General features: G+C 39.0%; 1 protein-coding gene across 7 annotated transcripts in view; it reads left to right on the top strand.

Moving 5' to 3' along the window:
* The window catches only part of SYTL2 (synaptotagmin like 2), a 1607062-nt gene that overhangs the window by 497059 nt on the left and 1092284 nt on the right, over positions 1-17719 (top strand). For all 7 annotated transcript variants that reach the window (XM_044071181.1, XM_044071180.1, XM_044071175.1 and 4 more), the window contains exon 2: positions 2247-2341. The gene's annotated coding sequence lies outside the window, so the exon portion shown is untranslated. The remainder of the gene's footprint in view (positions 1-2246; positions 2342-17719) is intronic.

Raw genomic sequence — 17719 nt, 5'->3', positions numbered from 1 at the left:
AATCAACACTGGGCATGGTTTGGGTAAGAAAATAATGGAGCTTACTGAGGAAATCTTTGGGATATGAAAATACAGACTGTAGAAAATGCTTGTTAATATGCACCTTACTGCATTCATTTTGTCATGTTGTGCTATTTGGATTTCACAAAATGAACATGTAATGAGAATGAGTGTTTGCAAGTCTAGTGTATTACGTTCTGACGTCAGGATTATGAAATGCCTAACAGGCCTGCTTGCCATTTTTATAGCTGTTGCACCACGTATTAGCTGAATGTACTACAACACACCTGAGGTAAATGTGTTTCAAAATGAGTCAGTCAATGTGAAGTATAATTAAGCACTGTCCAGTAAGAAATACGTATGTGTGTGTGTGTGTGTGTGTGTGTGTGTGTGTGTGTGTGTGTGTGTGTGTGTGTGCACGCGCGCTTGTGTGTGCGTGTGTGCATGTGTTTGTATAGGGGTTGAGCTCGGTGTGCAGATGTGTGCCTATGAATGCTAACATGTTCAACAGATGGCAAATGGGCAGAATGTTACCTGTGTGGCAGTAATACCTTTGGTAGCTGTGATTCTATAGCAACACCATGTGGTCTGTATTTTTAGTGCTCTTTTGTAACTATTGGTATTCACTTTCAGAAGGCAGCTTGTTAATATGCAGTTTAGCTGCATCTTAATTGCATTCAAATTGTTATTTATGCTATATAGCTTATTTGCATATACATTTCACAAAAGCTACCTGTTTGGTGAACAGTAACATATTGCTTCTAGCAATGTCTTTCGGCTTCTCCCATTAGGGGTCACCACAGCAAATCACCAGTCTGCAGACTAATTGGCAGTGGAGTTTTTACAGTGTCAAGTTGCCAGCCTGCCACCTAACATTCACAGAAGGCACACACACATACCTACCTGCATGTCTTTAAATCTCACTTGACCACAGGGAGGACATCCAGACTCCACACAGAAGGCACGCCAGCCAAGAATCAAACCGGAGAACCTCTTGCTGTGAGGCAACAATGCTAACTGCTGCACACTGCAGCCAACAGTCCTGCTAATCTGTTATCTCTGAAATGTATGTAAATTGCCATGTTCCATGCATCTTTTAGTCACCTATATAATGTGTAGTATATCTAAAAATTCTGCTTAATATCTGATACATCTTATATAAGATGGTTCCCGTTTAAAAAAGTAAAAGAAAAGAAGTGGGAATACTTAGGAAAATGTAGCTGAAGGCATTATTTACTGTAGTATAGATAGATTGTCTCTTAAAGCAGCTGTAGTTGTTTAAATACACTGTGGTTATGGCACTGAGAAGTACGTGCAAATATTATTGTTTAATGAAATATAAGCACACAGAAGAAATACCAGTAACCAAAATTGAACAGAATTCTGTGATGTGAGTCTCCAGTGTTAGGATGAGTGATGTTTTACATTTGTTCCGGTGTGAATACAAAAACTCACAGCAGAATTTAAAAGTTATGATTTTGTATTGTGCAAAGGTCCCCATATCCCTGTAGAGGTGACTTCACCTCCTTCGTACCCTTTACTAATATCTAAACAGTTTTGAGGGTGGTGCAGTGGTGTAGTGGTTAGTGTTGTTGCCTCAAAGCAACAGGTTCTCCAGATTGATTCTCAGCTGAGGTGCACTTCTGTGTGGAGTCTGCTTGTCCTCCCTGCATTTGTGTGGGTTTTCTCCAGGTGCTCTGGTTTCCTCCCACATTCCAAAGACATGGAGTAGGGGGATCGGACACTCTAAAGTAGCCCTAGGTGTGAGTGTGAGTATGCAAATGTGTGTGATGCACCCTCTGGGGAGGGTTGGGCCTTGGGCTAGCAACCTGAGCCCATAAAACCCCTACCCATTACAGAAACAATGAATGCTGAAGGGTGCTTGTTGCTCGATGTACCATTTGGTCCGTAAATGGAGTAGAGAGGGAGAAACAGCTTTGAGGTCACTGCATCTCAGGGAAAGGAGAATTTCCCTTGCAGTGATCTCTATCAAACTTAATGCATTTTGTACATAGTTTATTGTTTGAACAAATCTTTACCATAGGAGGTATGTCTGGCTTTATATTAAAGTGTTGCAGTCTAAATTATTGGGCATTTTATCTAAGTTGAAATTATGTATGCAATTTTTATTTTAATTCTTCTTAAATATTTTTTATAGATAAATGACAGAAGTGTTATTATTTTTAAAATAATCAGTAAGACAAGTGTTTAATCTTATTTTTTGTTATTTTTTTTTCTTTCTCTAGTGAGTGCTGGTTAACAGGTACTGTTTCCTCAACATTTGGAACCCTTGGAATGCAGGATGCTAACAGCAGCCCATAAAACGCAAGTGTCACAATAGGTATGTTGCATGAAGAAGTAAAAATCAAGTATGCCAGCGTATATCAGAATTCAAAGACAGAAAGAAAGAGAGACTGGAAATGTGATGGTAGGAAATGAAGTATAACACAAAGGCCTGTGGTGGAAATGGTAGATTGAATTCACTACACTCTCTGGAGTGCTGTAGTTACCAAAGTATTCAAACCACTGTTCACAAATGTCTGATATGTAGTATATAATATAATGTAATATAATATAATATAATATAATATAATATCTTATCATATCATATATCATATCATATTATGATAGTAAGTATTTCTAATCATTATCTTTAGATTTGGTTTTGACTGTCTTGTACATGGGGTTGGTCTTGGTCCCAGCAGATGACGCCAGCACACATACCTGACTGCTGAAGAAATGGGAATGTTTGTGTCTTGCAGCTCACTGCTGTCAAACTGCAGAACTAACAGTGGCACTGAGTAGCATGTTGTTGTTGTCAAAAATCACTGTGCATGTAGGATAGATTTCAAAGCTGAGCTGATATGTTACTCTTATTTTCCAATTTGGCTGTTCGCCATCTGTCAGTATTTTTAACATTTACACTTTTGGTGTCATGCATAGACACAGTCAGACCCACAGCTGTTGAGAGATTCAGAATTTTAGAAATGTCTTTCTTTTGGTTTAGGTGGTAACTTAAAACAGTGAAGGCCTTTGGAACCTGAATTGCATACATTCACATGTATACACAGAGAGTGTGTGAGGAGCGCAAGAGTGACAGAGATGGAGAGACGGGTGGGAGGGTGAAAATGAAAGAGAGCAGTTAAGTCACAAAGAAGTACCACTCGGGCAACTACTTCAGTTCAGTTCAAGTCTACAATGGAATATCTTTTCAGAACTGCGAGCCATGTACTTATCTGAAGTACAAGGTAACAAGATATGGAATGATGTATTAGCTTTAGAAGCTGTCCTTAAGGGACTTCCAAAGATTTCCTGAGCTGGTACTACATTAGTTGACTTTGGTAATAAATGGCCCTTATGCCTGAAGTGACAAAACTATAGATCTTGGCAAAACTGTGTAAAATTCTTATCTTACTGTTAATGTAATGCAGTGGAGTGTAATTAATGTGATCAGCAACCACTGCACAGCACGTTTCATTTAAGTAAGGCATTTAGTCATTCCATAAGTCCATAGTACAAACCTTTTTAAACTGGATAAGATGAAGTAGCTTTACTTGTTAACTTAAGTGCTTTTTATCTAACATATTCACTAAATAAATGCATACAGTCATGATGTAGCCTTAGAGTTTTTAATATCTGCAATACTCAAGATACAAGTGCAATTTTGTAATCTTATTTAGGAGTGCTTGTTGAAACAAATCCATATGCTAGGGCATTTTCTTATCACCAGTTTCATTATGACACTAGCAAAGAATTATTTCCTGCCAGGTTCATACCTCTCAACCTAAAAACATCAAATCTGGACAAAGCCCATGAAAAATAGGTACAAATCTGTATGCTGATTAACATCTAATTTGCATACATAATGACGTAACCCCCCTCCAATGGAATTGTGGGATACCAACTTTCAAATGCAAACTGAAGAACAGACAACCAAAATATGGCACCAGAGTCCCCTGCAGCCATTCCAATGTCCCATTACCTGGCTATTCCGCCCCATTTACCATAAACACTCATGTGTGCATATTGCTTTACTGCTACTATTATTTGTATTTTATTTTTACATTTTGCAGCACAACAATGCACAAACACTAAACAGACATCTGCTTAACAAAGCAGTACTGTCTCACAATGAAAACAGACTTGGCATTAAAACTTCTCTGCCCTTGAAACTCACATTCATTGAAACCCACACCACATCCAAAGAAAATGCATCTGGCCAGTGGTGGATAAAGATTATCTTTGGGCTGTTTTCAAATCACTGGCCCCTTGCACACAAGACAAGAAACATACATGTATTCTTTTCTTTGATACACCTTCCTGACTTTATTAAGTTATATTCCTTGCATAATACAGCACACTTGTTAGACAGAGTGCATTTTAAATTTGTTTGAACATTTTTCCAATAGGTTGTACTGTAAGCTCACTCAGTAGCATACAATAATACAAAGCAAAGCCAAGTAAACGGTTTATACATACCATCACAGAAAGACAGTACTTCAGCGGAAAACTTTGATAGATACCAAAGGCATTTTGCCTGGTAGAAATGTTGATGCCATCATAATACAAAAAATCGTGGTGCATCTTGTGTATGCATTGCAGTTCCGCATTCAACACAAGTAGCTCTTTTTGATTGGCCCGTATGCCAGTATACGGGACAATCAGGTTGGCGATCAGGCTGCTGATCTCTGGCAACCCTGACTGTAGGCAATGAAACAAAATGAATGCACCAATTATGACAAAACTGCCCAATTCAGAACATTGTCATCATAAAAGTCTACTTCCACACCCACACTATAAAATAGAATGACATCAGTGTAAGCCATAGGCATCTTGCACAGCTTCTCACACTTATTTTCAATTTTAGTTTTTTTTTGGGGGGGAGGGGCTCTCAACCTTTTAGCAGAAAAAACCTGGACAAAGTTAATAATGGGGGAATACAAATTGTGTTCTCACTTCTCACCATAGCTCTCAGGTGTTTTAAATGGGGGCATTTTCACACACACACACACACACACACACACACACACACACACACACACACACACACACCCCTCTTTCTAAAGAAGCAGCAGAAATGTGTATGCATAACAACATAAAGAAGTGCTTAACCCTACCTGAACCCACAAAAGAAATAACAAGCAGCTTAACCCAATTTGTCTCCACAATAGTTTCCTGTAGTAATTACCCACAAAAGAAATAGCTTAACCCTGCCCATTAGTGCATTTCTCACTCCACATAAGAAATAAAGTGCTTAACCCTGTGGAATTTGAATTTCCCGCACTTTTTCACACAAACAAGAAGCTGTATAATATTGCCATTTCTATGCATTTCTCTCCAGTCTCCACATAAGAAAAATCAATTCAGCGATAAACACACACCTCTCTTTCTAAAGAAGCAGGTGAAATATGCATGTATAACATAAGGAAGTGCTTATCCCTGCAGAAATATGTACTACAACATAACGAACTGCTTAACCCTACCTGAACCTACAAAATAAATAAGTAGCTTAACTCAGTTTCTCTACACAAATAACTCAATGCAGCGTTAGTTTCCTGAATTAATTACCCACAAAAGAAATAGCTTAACCCTGCCATTATTGGAATTTGAGTTTCTTTCCACATAAGAAAAATCAATGCAGCAGCGATAGTTGAACTCCACATAAGAAAAATCAATGCAGCAGCGATAGTTGAACACGCACACTTAGCAGCTGGTTTCCTGAATTACCGTTTCTCACTCCACAATCCACATAAGAAAAAATCAATGCAACAGCAATAGTTGAACACAGACATAGCAGCCGGTTTCCTGAATTACCATCCGGTTCTCACTCCACATAAGAAATAAAGTGCTTTAACAAACTGCTTAACCCTACCTGAACCCACAAAATAAATAAGTAGCTTAACTCAGTTTCTCTCCACAAATAAATCAATGTAGCAGCGGTAGTTGAACACACAGACATAGTAGCCGGTTTTACCCACAAAAGAAATAAATAGCTTAACCCTACTGTTACTGGAGTTTCTTGCCACATAAGAAAAATAAATGCAGTAGCGGTAGTTGAACACACAGACATACCAGCCGGTTTCCTGAATTACCGTTTCTCACCCTACAAGAAAAGAAATCGCTGCAGCTGTTTTAGGACAGGAAGGAATTTGTTGCCGTTTCTCTCACCAGCACCACCTAAGAAAAATAAGTACAACATAGGAAGTGCTTAACCCTGCAGTTACCTGAAATTAAATTACCCACATAAGAAAAAAGTACAACAGTATAAGGAAGCGCTTAACCCTGCTGTTACCGGAATTTGATTTACCCACACTAGACTGATCCTAACACACATAGGAAGCCGTGCAATATTGCCGTTTCACTCCACATAAGAAAATAAATCAATCCAGCACTTAAGCAATAGGTAAACATAATTCTTTTTTTTTGCCTTACCTAGGAAAAGATCCAACTCTGCTGCTTCAAGTTAAGTTGAATATTGCCTCGTGAAGTTGATGTTATCGCACACACCCCGCACACAATGACGTCAGGAACAAATTAAAAAAAAAAACCTTCAAAATAAAACCCGGGAAGTACGAAATTAAAGGGGCCACTCGGGAATTCGTGGCACCCCAATATTTTGCCCTCAAAACCGGTATTTACCGAGGAATTCGGTATAGTTGAGAGGTATGGCCAGGTGTTAATACTTATAGTGGGACAAACACTGTGAATCTGTTGCAAGATTCACTATTGAAGATACAGAGTTACAGTGAAAGTGTTTCAGTGAGCAACTCATATTATATTTCTGGCTACCATATTGTATATGATTGGTGTGCATTTCACTGGTTTTAGGTTGTGTCAGTAGGAAGTCAGAAAAAAAATGCTTTGCTCAGGCAGATATGATGAAATGTATACAAACTCTTCTTACTGTTTTCTGTACAAATATAGTTTGCAAACATTTAAAAATGTGTGAATGTGAAAATTATGGTATAGAAGTTTCAGGGTCTCAAACTCAAATGAGCATGAGAGCTTTATGGGGACTAGTTTACTCAGCTGAGGGCCACAGTCTCCAAAACAAAAGGAAGTGTAGTCTTTGCAGTTACAAGTGACATAGAGTAGCTTCCTTAAACCAGCATTATGCTACTTTGGGGGTTTCTTGAAGCCCAAGGACTGCAAGTTTGAGATCAATGGATGTTTATTGATACGTACTGGGTCTGATGTTTGTAGCTGTTATTGTTCTCAGTGATGAGGAATGAAACAATCTGAAGTCTTGAATGTTGATGCTTTTAGCTGCTAGTAAATTCTGATGCACATCACTGCTGTATGGTATTCATAAACAAATGTGAAAAAGCCACAGGCAAATATAAGTGCTAAATATTAAAATCAGGCAGCATCTTTAGGGTGTGCCAGGTTACACTATACGCTAAAGCCATAAGCAGGAAGTCTGGCTGTAAAATGGAACATAATCCATGCTATCTTTAGTAGTTTTTGTCACTGAAATGAGTGGCCACATTGTGTGCCAGTCACTTCCCTAATAGCTAATAGCTCTAAAGACAGATAAGTGCAATTTTGCATTTTTATCTAAGGTTTGTTGTGCTTAGCTGTTTGTCTGAACTACTGTGTACTTTTTTTCTGTCCAATTACATCTCTGTAATCAGTTGCCAGCAAACATTCTTATTGTAGGCAGGTTCACATTTAGGAATACTGACTACAGTGCCTTTTTTCAAGACTGAATGCAGCTGGATTTGACTTTTATGCTACATTTATTAAAAGACTATCTTGAAGCACATTAGAGATCTTAGAGTTTTCAAAGAATATTCCAGCCTTCTTGCTTTGGCAGAGGAACCATTTACCAGCACTGTGCCAGGTTCATAGGTTCATAGGTAGGTACTAGGCTATTGGCCCTAGGCCTATATAAGCCTAGCCAAACAGTACCCTGGCTTTTGCCACCCAAGAAAATTATTTTCCTGTGACCCTGTCAAGCAGAGCCACAGAAGTGATCCCTGGAGTGAATTTCCTATCTCCCATCTAATCATCAAGATTTTTCTTGAAGAGTGCTAATGAGGAGCTTTATTTGATATAGATAGGTAGTTTGTTCCAGAGTATGGGAAGTCTCTGAGACAGGAATCTATCCCTGCAGCATGTTCTGTTTATTGTGGTGACAAGGTTTAGGTCCCTAGAGCATGTAGCTCGGATTGAGATTTATTTACGTGGAGCATGTCCAACAGCTCTGGGTTTGACATAGCTTTGTATGTTAGGCAGATATCGCCTCTGAGTAGGTGATATGTGACAGAGTAAAGCTGGTGTTTTTTGAGACTGTCTGTGTAGGGCATCTGTTTGAGGCCGGTAATCCTCTTTGTGAGGTATTTCTGTGGCCTTTCCAGTTGTTGTAGATGTCTTGTGAGGTACATACCAAAAGGGGTGTTGTACTCTATAATGGGTCTAATGAGTGATGAATAGAGGGGAACAATGACCTCTTTTTTCCTGGATGAGAAACCTTTTGTGATGAGGTGTGCCACGTAGAAGGATTTCCTGACTACTGTAGCGATGTGATTATCAAAGGAGAGACTACTGTCCACCTGTGTCCCAAGGTCTCTTATCACACTTTCGGTGTTAAGTAGACTACCGCCTATGTGGTAGTTCATGGGTACAGAGTTTTTACCAAAAGGGATGACAATGCACTTTTTGGCATTAAGCTTAAGGACATGGCTTTGACACCAGGCATCTGTCTCAGTGAGGCCCTTTTGTAGGATGTCTACATCGTTAGGAGATTTGATTATGGCTCCTAGTTTGCAGTCATCTGTGAACTTTGTTAGCCAAAGACCTTCTGTGTTAGCCTGTACTTCAGAGAAGTAGATACCAAACAGGAGAGGACCTAGGACTGAACCCTGTGGTACTCCACTTGTCACTGGTCTGAAGTTGAATTTAGAGTCTGCTACTTTCACAGTGTGTGTTCGGTCAGTGAGCCAGTTGGCAACCCATCTTGTGGGGGATGGTGCCGAAAGCCTTGGCAAGATCTAGATAGGCTGTGTGTACCACCTTACCCTCATCTACATCTTTGGTGATCGCTTCAAAGAAGTCTATCAGGTTTAGGAGACATGATCTTCCTTTTATAAACATTTGCAAAAACTTAAGATCTTTCTCAACTTATCTAATATAGGAAAGACTAATGCAGACTTCTAAAAGATAAAACACATACAGGAAGGTGGAGAAAGTTAAAAATATGTCTTCACAGGCAAATGTTGGCAAGCAGCAGTAACAGACACCCAAGGCGCTAGTAGCCTAGCAAGTTAATCTGCCCGGGTTTGAATCCCAAACAAGCTATAAAGATTGTGCTACACCCCTTCCTGTGTTAGGAGGCTCCTTCTATAGCTTCTTTTCTTCAACACAAATGTCAAACATGTTTAAACAAGGTTCTAGTGGAAAGGTTAATTCTACTAAGACACCTCGTGTGGTACACAAGATAGCGACTGTGCTGATTCCTCAAACTCAGGCTGTGGAAACAGAATTTAAAATTACAGAGAAAAGCACACCCCAGTCAGACATTATTTGCAAGTTGTCCGTAAAAAGCGATTGTGAGAGCTTACCTACCAATCAAGCCTCAGAGACTTTTCAGCCTCAGTCTGTCTGATAGCAGTAGAATTGCTACTGTTGTGTTAGGGCTGTCTGAAAGCCAGATATCTGTTTACTAGACATATAATGACCTGCCCACACTTGTTTATTGAGAAGTATACCTAACACTCAGCCATCTGAGGACTGGGCTCAAGTGGATTGGATGCAATGTCATGTCAACATCTCAGAGGCTTCCTCTATTGAGTACCAATCCAAGGGGTTTCCTCTATACTTTGACTATAACATTTACTGAGTAGTACTTTGCAATACTGCAGAGATCTGACTTCACCTGGCTCCCTCTATCTCTGAGGTGAGGGTAGAAATGAAGAGAAGAAGACCACCTATCTTGTCATACTTCTCCATCTTAGATGGGGGAATGTGAGGAGGATCAGCTACAGTCCTCTGTGGCTTCAGTTCTGACAATGAAAATTCTCTGTCCTTAGACTTCCTACCTGAGGATGTTGTCTATGGTGCCAGGCTCAGCCTCATGAAAGAACATTTTACACAGCAAGATGAGGCAGATGTCTCCACCTACAAACATAGCAGTTTTTGGTACTGAACATCTCAGGATTTTTCCCCTGTTACTGAGGGCTTTGAGGATGTGATCCACACGGCATCTTTCAAACTAGAATCTCGGGCCCAGCTTCACAAAAAGCCTACTAGATTTTGCTAGCTACAAGAGCAACAGCATCATGTATTTAAAATCCCTCTGTAATAACTTTGGAAGCATCCATGGAGATTAAGACCCCACCAAATGTTAACACCCTAACTTTTGAAGGGAGAGTAAAATTTTAGACAGGTTTGGGAAGAAAACCTGTACTTCCATCCCTATATGCATAACAGCCATGGGGTGCCTGGACCAGAGATACTACCTTTGTGTTCTGTGCTCAGGAGGTATGTTTGGCTGCAGATACAGCCCTTCACACATGATGTTAAGGCGCAGATCCTAAGTTCTTTATTAGGTAGGAAAACACTCTTTGGAGATGCTCTGAAAAGGTATGTGAAAGAAGGGTAGAGAAGAGCAAATCAAAGCCATCAGCAGAATGCCTGTTTGATGTTTTTTTATACACATGTATTTGAAGGACTAACTACATACAATAAAAAACAGCACTTTTATGAACATACTAATGCACAACTGGAGGTTATAAAAATAATTTATTCTCCCTAGCACTTTGGCTCATTTCCTTCATGGAGATTCAAGTTTGTCCAAATCATTAAGAACATTCTTATTTACTGTTTCAGTTAGTAATTTGCTTCTTAAAGAAACAAGACCCCATGTCTTCACATACTTAGTAATCATGCAGCATTTTTCACACACTTCCTATATACCATAATCTCAGCTCGGGGCAACCACATCTCTTTACATTTTTAAAATACAGACTGTATAAATATGTAATATATCCTAAATTAAAAAATGCCATTGTATATCTAAATGTAAACCTGTAGGGGGCGTGGTTTTATATTTCAAAATCAAACGTGCTTCTAATTTATTCAAAGCATCTACTTTCATCACTTCTTGGTGAATGCATAGTTGCTCATACAAAAAATTTGAACCAATCAAATCTGACATTATGAGACTCAGCTGCTTGCATAGTTGTTGAACTTAACAGGCTCCTTGTTCCCAAAGTCCAAGGCAAACTCCTTTATCCTCAATTTAATGTATGCTTGGCAGTCAGATATACCTCCTCTATTTTCTCAATCCCACTTAACACTGTAGACTGTAATGTTACTATGACATGCAAAATGTTGCTTGAGTTTTAATTGTTTTCCATTTATCATTACCTCTTTGCATCTTAACACCAAATTACACATATTACAATTAATACAACAAAGCATTCCTCTACTACTAGAAGAATATTCAACATAATCAGGTAGCATTTTTGCACAATGAGAAATCAGATATATTTAAAGGTCTTTTTAAAAATAAATAAGTTTCTTTGGCAAAAAAAAAAAAACTTTAAATTATTATCTGATAACAAAATGCATCAGTTGTGTGGAATAACCACACAAAAGATTTTTGAGAATGTAGTGTACTTGGTAACACAAAGGAATCTGTCATTATCAGCATGTTACTTTTATTCCCATTCACCCATGGTGGTGGTGCTGCGGTAGCGTTGCCGCCTCACAGTAAGACGCTGTCCGGTTCGATTCTCAGCTAGAGCGTCTTCTGCATGGAGATATGTGTGAATGGGCATACCTTCGTTGAAGGTTGTGTGTCAGGGCTGGTAACTTGGTACGTAAAAGTCAACTACCGATCATTAGAGTTCCGCTGTGGTGACCCCTAACTGGGAAAAGCCGAAAGACACAAACAAAAAATGTTTATTCCCATTCACCTTCTTTAATATTATTATAATCACTCTTTTATTATTTGTGCTATACATGCTGGTACCTTCCGTTAGATAAAACACTTTCCTACTAACTTCCTTGAGAACAGTTTATGTGCAACCTCTTTTGTGCAACCTCTTGTGCATTTCATTTAATGATTATTCTAATGCCATACTATTAGTAATATTACATTTATGCTCTAATGTATATATTCTCCTGTTGGTAAGAATGTAATCTGATTTGGAGGATAGGAATTATATGAAAAAAACGAACTAAAGTTGTTTTCAGAAGATTGCTTTTGTAAATTACTTTGTTTGAGTCATTCTCCTACCACTCCTTCCAGTGTTGTATCCAAGCAATTAAACTTTTTATTGGTTATTTCTGGCATGAAGGAGATTCTGTCTCTGGCCACCTAGATACCCATTATCCCTTGCCTATGACCTGAACTTTGACAAAGAAAATTACCCTGACACTTAAATACTTGTTTTGAAAGATTCCTTTCTTGGTAGCCATTATTTATTTATTTATTTATTTTAACATTTGTTAACTGGGAAAGTCTGACTTGGAATGAAGCCAGTTTTCAGCAGAGGCCCAGGGAGAAATGCTCCAGACGCATGTCTTTACTTCACTCAGAAGGATCTCTGAGCTGCAAGCTTTGAAGTGTAGAGGGCTTTATAATGTCTGCTACAAAGACAGAGTATCATGAAGGTTAATGCTTCTTCTATGCTCTGCATAGTTTATACAATGTCCTTCAAATCAATCTTTTTTCTGGCCTTCTATTTGAAGCTTGAGAATGATTGGAAATGATTTTGTGCACCAGGTACAGATATAATTAACTAATGTATAATACCAAAACCAAAAACTTGGCTAAATGTGTCACTTGCTTATTTATTTTGTGGAAGGCAAGAAAGGGCACCCATTAACTAAGCAGACACTTTCCAAATAGCTGTCAAACTGGATAACCTCCATCTTTGCCAAGTACAGCAAAACCTTGGCAGGGCAGGTCAGAGGTCATTCTACTGGGGTAGCTGCTACCACTGTTGCCTTTTTTAGAAATATCTCCATTCAGAATATTTGTGAGGCTTGAACCTTTTCTAAGTAATATAAACTAGACAAGCAGTCTAGTAGGGTAGGCATTGCCACTGGAGTCTTGCATAGTATGTTATAGGGTATCCACTTATGTCAAGTTTTGGGCGCTACACCTCCTGGTGCTCTTCCAGTGTTTTAAACACAGCAGGACAACAGCCTTTGCAGGATATAAGAAACATCACAACCTGGTTTGTGAAAGGCACCAAAGTAATACTGCAGTCTGTACTGGCCATTGCTTTGCAGAATGTGTGCTTCCTTATTGTGTTGAACCTCAGTGCATTTTAAGTTAGCCATCAGTGCTAGCCCAAACTGTGCATTCACACATGGGGTACTGGGGCACATTCTTCTCCAGTTATATTTACTACAGGATACATTCATCAGAAGTGCAGGGCAAATTGAGGATGCCATTCAGCAATCTGTGCCACCTATCCACATTATTCTTTGCACGTCGCAGTCCAGATTACCTTCATGCCAGAATGACTGTGGATATGAGGGCTTGTAGCTACTACTGGTAGTATTATTTCTGTTATTAAATTTATTATTTCTTTTCAAAAACATGCTTGCTCCAAATCACTTTGCAGCTGGTTGGCAAAATGTAGTACTTTTAGACATCAGTCTGTCTGTGGTTCATGGATGCAGGCATGTCAGGTCTGAGAAGTTCTGTAATTCATTGCACACAGTAGCATCAGACCCATACTGCTGGGCCAGCCTAGCCTCTCATATATGATGTGACTACTTATCCTAAGTGAAATGTGCAGCCGTTCATCATGCAAGAGTTCTGCAGGACAAGCTGCAGTGACAGAATGATCTCTTATGGTACTTCCTGGACAGAGCAGTACCTGCTGAGACAAATAGTCATACCTTTATTGCCTTGAAGACATATGTGAGACGCCACTGCCAACTGCTTGGAACTACCTATATTAAATATGGATCTAACATTAAAGCTGTTTGAGCCCCAGTTACCTGGGTCACAGTAAGGACTCCATCACTCTGCGCCACAGAGCCAGGCCTGTTTGTTTAAGTTTCACTGCTTCCACATGTTCAGTAATGGAGTGTGATTATGAAGCAGACCTAGGCATTTGGATGCAACAAGTGTGGAAACGGCATGAATTAAGTGTTGGATGGCAGCTCTGAAGTTTTGTTGAGTTTGATTTGGGGCCTAGAGTAATGCATGAATCACAACCAGGTTCTGTGCTAGTAGCTTCTGTCTTCTGCTATAGGAGGGCCAAAGCCAGAGAACGAAGATATAATCGGTACAGTCTGCAGGATGGGTCCCTAACTTGAGATTTGTGAACCACAGGTATGTGACTGGTATTCACACTCCAGAAGGAGGGGCAGTAATAAAAAGAAAGGATGGAGAGGCAGGGAATGTGCCCCTTGCAGTGCCCTCCAGGCCTTGATGAATGGTAAACTGTCATTCTGTGTTTCCAGGAGGATTCATGAAAATGGAGTTAAGGGGATCACTAAATGACGTCTACTCTTATTTTGGATGACAGGCAGTTAAGGACATGATTTGGGATAGTAGATAGTGGAAAGGGGGTGGGACATGAAGCAAAATTATCATTTATGTAAATGAAGAGTTCATTTGAATTTCCTAATTCTTATAATTTATGGTCCATTGCCCTGACCAGTGAGTAGGGGATTGTCTTAGTAGCAGAGACAGAAAGGGTACATTTTCTAAGGGGTCTATATTATAACATCGAAGTTCTCTAACATCGAATTTTATAATATCGAACCGTAATGTCGAGGACATCGAATTCTTTCCCAGGGAAAGAATTTTGTGGGCCATTGCTGTGGCTTCGCTGTTTTCAGTGTTCGATATGTTAGAGCATTACGGGTCGGGTTCAGGTAAGTGTGCGATTGTGTGTAGGTTAGAGTTAGTGGGCGGGTTAGGTGAGTTAGGGTTAGGGAGCGAGTCAGGTAAGTGTGCGGTTGTGTGGACGTTAGTGTTAGGGTACGAGTTCAGGTAAGTGTGCGATTGTGTGTAGGTTAGGGTTAGGGGGCGGGTTAGGTGAGTTAGGGTTAGGGCGCGGGTCAGGTAAGTGTGTCAGGTGTGTAGGTTAGGTTAGGGGGCGGGTTAGGTGAGTTAGGGTTAGGGCGTGGGTGAGGTGAGTGTGCGATAGTGACGGACCTTAGGGTTAGGCTTGGGTTAAGGTAAGTGGATAGCTAGTACTGTATGTAAAGTTTAGTTTAGGTGTAGGCTTTTAAGTGTATGTGTGTGGATGGCTGTTTTTTGTGTGTGTTTGTGCTGTGTGTATGTTTCTTGGAATAGCAAATTTTTTTCTGTGGGAAAAAAATTTGCTATTCTGACTGTTCGATGTTTTCACACTTCGGTGTTTAGGGTTCGATATAATAACATTCGATGTTAGAGAACTTCGATGTTATGATATAAACCCTTTCTAAGTACCATAAATGGGATACATCTATGAAAATGAATGGTCCAGAGGAGGAGGAACCTATACAAGACAGCTTTGTAGGGGAAACCCACAAAACAAGCTGCGCAACATTAAATGTATATGTGTAGTTTTTATTAAAGGAGCATAGTGCTATTACAAGCATCAGGTAATGAATTTGTACCATACAGTTGTGGCCTGGAAACATGTACTGAATGTGTAATAACTGGGTTAGCCAAAGGTCAGTCAGAACCATGCATAACTACACGTGAGGACCTGATCAGAGAACCCCATGAGGAATCACCAAGAATTCCTAATGATAAGCTTTGGTTAGACAAATCAGTACACTAGAAATGCAGGCAGTTGGGTGGCTGGGCATCATTTTTGTAAAGAAAATTGCTGGAGGCCTGCCATTGACAAAGTATTATGTTTGCTAGTGAAAGCATCTGATCTGTATTGTAATCATCTCAGTCATTTTATATGAACATACTGTTAGTCCTGCATTTGTACTAACCACCACTGATGTTCAGCAGTGTTGCTCTGCATTCAGCCTTCTCCATACTAGTGAAGTTATTTAAATTAAAGAAATTTGTCATGAATAGTTGAAAAAATGCCCAGCTTCCTCCACAGCAGAGTCGTAGAAATAAATAGTATCTAGGGCAACATTCAGCAATCAGTCCTGCTGCACTGACTTGGCAGAGTAAACAGCTTTCAATAACTGGAATAAATATATAAGTAAAATAACATTTTAAGAGAGGATACGTTCAGACAGGTTTGTATGGATGAGCTCATCAGTACAATTTTGCATTTATTGTCTTTCACATCTAGATTCTTATTTAAAATAAAGTATACAGCCTGTAATGTTAAATCAAAGCAAACTGTATGAGGTAAGAGAGTTCATCTTGTCCAGATTAATTTTACCTCAGTGAAGTACATTGTCCTTGTAGGTACTTGAGTTGTTTTTCAAAGTTAACATTATGAATTACGAAAATTTTAAAATAATGTCTCTATCTGACTTCAAAGTGTTACCAGCCAATTTTAAAATGAGGTCACTGTATAATTTCATGTGCTAAGGATGTTCTTTGTGTTTCACTAACCCAAATGTAATAACTGCAACAGTGAATACACTTGAACATCTACATTTATGGTAAGTGTACACAACTGTACTTTTTAAATATAGGTACATCAAAGTGGATACAAGTAACGCTACAGAAAAGGAAGGTAATTATAAGGAGAAGAATAGAGAACCCCTGTTCTCTTTGTACTGCATAAAACAAAGCTTCAAAAGGTGGGCACTTCCATTGTTCAGCCAGCACTTTATGTATGCTGCCATTGAATAATCTTAAGAGTACACATGGATTTAGCATTCATTTTAGTGTTGTAATGCAAGCAGTTGAGTTCACAGTCAAAGAAAGGTCAGCTTGCGGTCACTCACTGTAAGAATGCAAAGGTCCACTTTCTTGCTTGGGGATTCTAAGAGTAAGAGACATCCATCCATTTGTGAGGGTCATGGTGATAACAAGTTAAGCAGGGCAGATAATTTATTTATGTATTGATTGATTGATTTATGTTTGTTTACTAGGTAGTACACTGATCGATACTGACCAATTTCTGGCTAAGCCCAGGTAAATTACAAAACAAAAAAATATATAAATATAAGCAATAACACAGTAGTTCAGACTATTTACATAGAAAAACTATATATATATATATATATATATATATATATATATATATATATATATATATATGTATATATATATATACATTCTAGTGAAGAAGCAGAGTGTAATGTACAACATATAAATTTGTTTCTAAAGTGGGTCAACATTCAGTAAATGTGAGAGAGAAGCACAGACTTGGAAAAGAGACAGATACAGTGTATTATGTGATATGTCCTGTGTTGAAGCAGGAGCATTTGGCTTAGATGTAGAAGTGCTTTTTGATTTGCATTCTCAATTTGAAGTAAGTGCTTATTTCCTTTAAGTTGATGGGGAGAGCTTGCCCAGGAGTAGCTGTCAGTGAGGAGAAGGCAAGTGCAGTGGTGTGGAATTTGGCTCAAGGGGTAATAAGAGTTGGTGTGGTGTGTGAGTAGGTTTTCATATTGTACAAAGAATTCTTTTCATGATGTTTAGCTACAAGGAGAGTACATGTTTGGAGCTGGGATCCTAGCAGTAGATTAGATCTTTATTTTATGGGTAGCCATTTTCTTTCTAGGGTAATACAATGATTCTCACAGAGATGAGTTTGTAATGAAACAGGCAGATACTGTTAGAGATCATCTGGAATGTTGTGTTTTTTTGCAGGCAGAATCGAAAATAACA

Source organism: Protopterus annectens, chromosome 5.part0 (assembly GCF_019279795.1).
Source record: "Protopterus annectens isolate FY-2018-M chromosome 5.part0, PAN1.0, whole genome shotgun sequence".
Taxonomy (NCBI): domain Eukaryota; kingdom Metazoa; phylum Chordata; order Ceratodontiformes; family Protopteridae; genus Protopterus; species Protopterus annectens.
This window is presented reverse-complemented; position numbering and strand designations above follow the sequence as displayed.